The sequence below is a fragment of the Saccostrea echinata genome, unplaced genomic scaffold (genome assembly GCF_033153115.1).
Source record: "Saccostrea echinata isolate AGI-Se365-2 ecotype Australia unplaced genomic scaffold, CSIRO_AGI_Sech_v1 ptg000014l, whole genome shotgun sequence".
NCBI lineage: Eukaryota > Metazoa > Mollusca > Bivalvia > Ostreida > Ostreidae > Saccostrea > Saccostrea echinata.
The window spans coordinates 914,654-921,623 of record NW_026889763.1 but is presented as its reverse complement, the minus strand read 5'-3'; the positions used below and the strand labels follow the sequence as shown (position 1 = coordinate 921,623).

The window sequence follows — 6,970 nt, the reverse complement described above, 5'->3', positions numbered from 1 at the left end:
GCTACAGTGCCACCCATTGAAAAAACTGTATATTTATTGCGCACAAAAAAGTGCGCTCCGTTCTGAATTAATTCTTCGAAATTCTTACCTCAATTGAAAACAAAGCTACATTTCAAAAAAGTCCTTACTCCTCTATAACTTTATGTAGTTTACACTTGTACTAAGTGCGTTGGACCAAATTCTCGTGAAGAACAAAATGGCAGTATAAATAGGCAAAATGTTCAATGATTTCAATTTCAGGGCCAGGAGGGCTGTTAAAAACAATTATAAGGAATGATTTATTGTGGAAACAGTGAAAGAATATGTTAGAAACACACGTTTAGTAATATTTTGAGATGACAGTTTTAAAAACACTGAGAAATAAATCGAGAAACAGCGCACAAAAAGTGCACAATAAATATACAGTTTTTTCTATGGGTGGCACTGTAGCTCTCCCGTCTGTCAATATATATTTTTTCAGAGAGCTACAGTTCTGCAGCTAACACTTAAGATGAAAAATAAACAAAATAATTCTTCTAAAATAGTTTCTTGCAATTGACCCCATCACTCAACTACTATTCTCTAAAACTATCTGTACATTATACCTAAAGCCTCCGGCTTGTGCACCATGTGTCAAACCCTGACTACTTTTTAAGAATAGTGCATGCAAAATACAACACTATTATATAAATATGCACACTTCATGAGTTCCCTAGTTCATTGAATAAAGGTACACATACCTTCATTTTACATTTAAGGACATACGCAAGATACCTTACCTACTGATAATTTTTCAAGATATTCTAAATTTAAACTTATAATACATGTACCATATAACATATTTTTAAACAAAAAATCAGCATGCATTTCCAGGGATTTTGAAAAGATATTAAAGTTTGAAAAATTTTGCATTATTCAAAAAAAATGTACAAAAATTACAAAACATAAATTCCAGATTTTTTTTATCAAAATTGTTTTAGAAGAGATTTACAAATCCATATATAGACAATAAAAATATTGCACACAGGTCCTTCATTTAGTGGAACTCTTCAACTCCAGGGAAGAACCCAATAAAGTGCAAACTACGTTGCGTATGACCTTAAATGCCCGTTTATATAAGAGAAAAATAAATTAAAGAACTTGTTCTAATTAAAATAATGAAAAAAATCCTTATTTAAGCCTTTAAGTTTAATTTTTAATTAAGAAATTTGACAGATGAATAAGAAGAGTAATATACAATATAATACTTCTTAAATTAATTCTCTTGGTTCCATTCATTAGATATTCAATATTCGAGTCAACACTCTATACATGAATGAATTATCAAAAGTTTTGTCCTTAAAGTTTTCAATGGATCCACAGATCATGAGGTGATGTCTCCTTTTATGTGTATGTATCTGTGTACACTGGAAAAAAAAGAAAGTCGCTGTGTGATGAAAAGGATAAACCAGAAGTCTCTGATGAGACTGTAGCTCTCCTGGTCTATATGTATAACAAAGAAAAAGTAACACTTGGATTTGAAACTTTGCAACAGACAGCAATAAATAGAATTATGTATCTAAGTGTAGTCTACTTGTGTGCCACATTATATTGAAATCATACCAAAATTGTAGGTGGAGTAGCGTTTTTAAGGAATTTTACAGAAATTTCTATTTTTAGTAACCATGGCAGCACCGTTCATTGAAATGTACCTTAGTGCAGTCTAAGTTATATTGAAATCAGAATAAAACTGTAGGAGGAGTAGTGTTTTGAAAAATTACAAACAGATGGACAGCTAGACAGACAAACAACTAGACGCCATGGACAGACAGACAGACGGACAGCTAGACAGATGGACGAGGGACACCTTCCTATCCCATAAGCTCTTCTGATCTCTGACCAGTAGAGCTAAAAAAAATATCAAATTTGATTTTTTTTCAATGTTAAAGAAATAAAACTGCAAAATTAAATTGTAAATGGTTGGTTGCGTACTAATTATTCAAAGTAGTTTTTGTTGTATGGTTTGAAAAATTTTATTATTCATTCTCTCTATTTTCACAAAGAATTACCTTTGCATTTCTTGTATCTACAAGGGGGACAAATCTTCAAATGGTACATGTACACTATATGTCAGCTACTATACCTTCATTTTCTGTTAAAGAAAAAAAATAGAATAAATCATACAATACCAATTACATGTATAATAACAAAGCATGGATTAAATTTTTCACTAAAATTAGAAAATGAATTGAATATCGATCACTCAAATTTCTCGATCCAGCCAAAATGACTGACGCTAAAATTTACCCCTACTGAGGTCGAAGTATAAAAGTATAAATTATTTTTATCTATCAATATACCATAAATGAAACTTTGTGCATGTTCTGCATTCATTTACCGGTATCTGTATATAGTAGTTTTATGCCCTTGAGAATTTTTCATGATGTCATGCCATAATATTTCCATGTCTGTTTTTTTTTTCTCTGTGGTAACTCTTTGAAAGTTAGCGGAATTGATTTCTTGATAATTCTATCGGAATGTAAATTAGGCAGGTCGATAGGTCAGGAGCTAAGAAGGCCTAATATGCATGAAAATCTCGTGCGCACCTGTCTCTGTGTCTGACGCTAAGGAGGCTAAATATGCATGTAAATCTCGTGCGACTACCTTTGTGTTTGACTTCAGTGGGTGAGGACTATTGAAATTGGCATGGGAGTCCTTGTGTAATTTAAATCTATGTCTACATTAACATTGCAGGTTATCCTGCAACATTCACGAGAATGCGGTCTTTATTTCTTAAACATCCAATATCCTATCAATTCTAATAAAAAATCATATTATTAGTAATAAAGCTAGAACTTTTTTTTATTTCATTTCCAATTAATAGAAAAAATATTTTTACAAATAAATAATTATGTAAAATAAAAAAGTCCTAGCATTTTTGTCTTTTATAATTTACTTACACATAAGCATCTACATGATGTATATTTTTTCCCCTCAAAAGAACATGAACATAACTTAATAATGATATTCCTAAGTATGTATTCATGGTATAAAAAATGAGTTTAGCAGTATAAAGATTGATTTTTCACTCAAAGTTTAAAGACTGTTTTTCAGAGATTAAAAAAAAACATTGATTATATCAATAATCATGTGGGTACATGTCCTATGTAAACTTCAGATAATCAACCAATTTTCTAACAGAGAATTAGTAATTTGATATTTGGATACTTCCAAACAATATAATTAGGAGTTTTGGGGGTTATTAATTATGTCCATCATGACATGTACTATAAGCACTGACCCCTCATATCTCAAAATTTATTTTGACACCAAAAAAAAAAAAAAATAGTACTTGCAACACATGCAATGTTTGTTAATCCCTAGTACACTACAGTAGTAGGATACTTTTAACCATGTCTGAGAGAAGATAATTAATTTTCTAATCAGTAATGCTGATGACTGTGATCAAGATACTTATAAATTGTTACTTGCAAATTACAGACAAATTTAGACATGACAGAATAATTTTTTAAGTACAATCATCAGCTAGTGTACACATTGAGAATATTCGAACGAACGAATACTAGCCTACAACGTTGTCATTGAGGAAATTCGAACGAAAGAATAATATTCCGATGTGTATAATTTTCTGACGATTATTTACTTTGTTAACTTGTATAATGTACTACTGAATAACCCCATCGACTGCTAGCTCTGCAAACACTTTACAGTGACAGAAATTCATAAGATTGTTTCATCAGTTAACGAGGAATCAGGATGATCTATAGATCTTTAGACTTCAAAAAAAAAAAAAGAATCTATGAGCCATGTATTAACATGCTTTAAATGAAATAAATAACAAATTCAATAATTCTAGATCTACTTACAAAAATAGAGCAGGTCTTCGTCATAATTTTGTTTACAAACATCATGTAGAAATTCCAATATCCTCATAATCTTGTCGCCGTTTTTTTTTTCTTTGGTTGGTATTGGGTAATTCTAGGAATATAATGCATCCGTCTGCACAGAATTTTTAAATGCGTGTCTAAGAGAAAACCATGCAAAATCCAAATTTTATTATGAAAGGCATTGTGATCATTTTGACTGATTTTATTGTTTCTGATTAGCATCATGTGTCCTCTAATAAATCCCAGTATCAAAACTGTCAGGTACCTTTGGGGATCCCTATTATAGCCCTATATTCTATTTTTAGCACATTTTATGAAAATATTTTGAAAAACACCCATAGATTAAGAGAAAAAAATTGCAGGAAAAAATGCACTTTTATTCAAATGTTACATATTAAATAAATTTAAAGGAAGTGCTCTAACTAGAAATATTTTATTTAATTTCATTTATCAACACTGATTCTGTAAAAGTGGGGTCTAAAATTAGATTAAATCAATGTGTTTAAAATACCACTATCTTTAGAATGCTGTAAAAACCCAAGAAACGCTTAAAACATTATAAATATCAGTTTAATTGCAAAAATCCTTCTAAATCAATATATAGTTAAAAGGAATTTGGTTGCAAATGGCATTATGCTAATTTAAAAATAGATTGAAGTTGGCTGAAACTATTAGAAAAATTATCTCCCTTAGTGGAACTCTCCTTATTTAAAGGAATTAAAAGTGTGATGTCTTAATGGCAGACGAAAAGATGAAGTGTTGATTTGAGGACAATATTATGATAAAAGATCTCTAGCTTTGTTGAAAGATTGTAAAATAGATTCAGCTGAATATACAAGGTATTTTAAATGCAGCACATAAGACATTTCTGTCCGTGAAACGCTTCTTATCGTTAACCATCTTGAACCATACAGCTGTTATGGGACTTGGACATTCTAATTTCTGTAAACATACCTACATGTACATGTATGTGTCAAACACAGAAATATACTTGGTCTACACTGGAAAAGGAAAAAAGAACATGTTGTCACCCATACCTGATAGGGGAGACGCTATTATGCAAACCCGTTAACCGAGAGGGTCAAGCTGAATGAGGTTTTGCCTGTTGGAACTGGTAAGAACATTATGCAGTTTAAAAACTTAAGGAATTTTGCTAAACCATTGAAATTAACTTAATTTCTGACCTTAAAGTTTTCAGAGAGACACTGTACATGATATTTGGGTTGTCAATAAGAAATGAAACAGATTTATAAAAAAAAAAAAGCATGTTGGGGGTTCCTCCCCTTAGTGAGGGTTGAGAGGGCAATACCAGAGTAATTGGGGAATTATGTCATTATAGGTGAAGAAATTCCCCAGTCCCACAGGTCTTAAGGACAACCCTATACATGTAAATATAATATCACAAAGTGATATCATAATTGGAAATATTTACTGACTTTGTGTTTATAGTTGTGAAAACCTATTGATATCAAGTTTATACAACTTACATGTCCAATCTATAATGATTTATATCTATCAACTAATTTGATTCCTAATTGTTACAGGTATATGCAAAAGATGTATAGAAACACACTTTAAAAAATCAGTATGGAAGTAAAGCTGAAGGAAGAGCTTAAAGGTACATATACATATACTGTGTGTTTATAATTATATGTAAAAGTTTTATCAAATTATTTCTAAAATTTACTCAGTAGCTTATACATCAAGTTTCACTTATGAAGCAAAATTACCTGCTTTTATTATGTTATAGCTGAAATACATGTAAAAAGTGAAAACTCTTGAGCAGCAGTCCACTTGCTAATTCTTGTTCTCATTCGAGTATATTTAGTACTCACATAAATTAAGGATTCTACAGTAAATGTTGATGAATGGCTTTTACACTCAATAGTTTCATAATATTGATCATTTCACATGTAAATGATCCAATCCTGTTTGGAAATAAAATTTCAATTGCATATTGTTTTGAATTAGTTCTAAAAATAAAATCTCAAGTGTGATTTCTGTTTCATTTTATGTGTACATAACTGGTTATAAGTATTCATGTAACTATGAGGATTATTAAGTATTGTATAGTTAATATTAAAATTAATGTTTATTCTTTAGCAGAAATGTGTTCCTATTGACAAGGCAACAATTGAATCAAACCAAACAGGTGATCACTTACTGTAATATAATATAATATTTTTAAGGTACTACATAATAATAAAGATAATGTCAATGTTTAATATCTCAAAAAATAAAATTAACAAATATGTTTCATTTCCACACTGAAAAATATAACCAAGTGGACATTGTTCTCATGCAGTTCAATGACATGAACCAGAGTTTGTACATGTGGTTAACATTTTATAATGTATACATACAAGTTACTATAATCATGATAATATACATGTAACTGCTCATTCACATTACTGATAAGTAAAGTAACAAAGAGCAATTTATGTGAAGTTAGGTTTAAATGGTGAAGATGCCTGAATATGTGACTGATAAACTGAAAAGTCCAGTTCATATAGTTCAAGTTTTGAGCTTTAAAATTATTTAATTATGATTCATTCAAAATGTTTCAGCATTAGCATTTTTAGCATTAACTGTAATGTATAAGGGTATATATACTTCATGGCTTTTTCAATTATTTTACAGAGCAAAGAATGGAGGAAAATGGAAGAAGTCATGGACTTAACAGAAAACATATGACCTAATACCTGCAGGTAACAGCCTCCAACCCCCCAACCCCCCCAATAAATGTTTATTGGTCTGTCCATTGGTCATTCTGTCTGCACATGTATGTACTATAACACTTTAATTTGGGAACAATATCTCTTAAAGCCTTTGAGCTTTTGCAATATCATTTCATATCACAACTCCTTACAGCCTAGAGAAGATCCCTATTGATTTGAGGTCAAAAGGTCAAGGTTGGAAATTCCTACAATACAAAAAAAACTCAAATAATAACTTTAGTTTCCCTTGAGCTTTTTCTGTTAAATTTTATATCATAATTCCCAATGACTTAAAGAAATCCCCTTTGATTTCAAAGTTAAAAGGTTTAGTTGAAAAATTCATATCTTGCAATAAATAATGTCCTGGTGATAACTTTGGTTCTCTTT

At 30.4% G+C, this 6,970-nt stretch overlaps 2 long non-coding RNA genes across 3 annotated transcripts; one reads left to right on the top strand and one right to left on the bottom strand.

The window, feature by feature from the left end:
* Positions 1-1,148: 1,148 nt before the first annotated feature.
* On the bottom strand, positions 1,149-3,915 carry LOC133187090 (uncharacterized). Of its 2 annotated transcripts, none has more exons than XR_009721120.1 (3): positions 3,846-3,915; positions 2,028-2,110; positions 1,149-1,385 (listed from the first exon to the last, which is right to left on the bottom strand). It is a non-coding gene; the product is annotated as an uncharacterized LOC133187090 (long non-coding RNA). The 2 variants fall into 2 exon arrangements; XR_009721121.1 differs by lacking the exon at positions 3,846-3,915 and adding an exon at positions 3,623-3,641.
* An 859-nt stretch (positions 3,916-4,774) lies between these two features.
* On the top strand, positions 4,775-6,018 carry LOC133187089 (uncharacterized). The gene is made up of 3 exons (XR_009721119.1): positions 4,775-4,980; positions 5,411-5,484; positions 5,970-6,018. It is a non-coding gene; the product is annotated as an uncharacterized LOC133187089 (long non-coding RNA).
* The last annotated feature ends 952 nt before the right edge of the window (positions 6,019-6,970 follow it).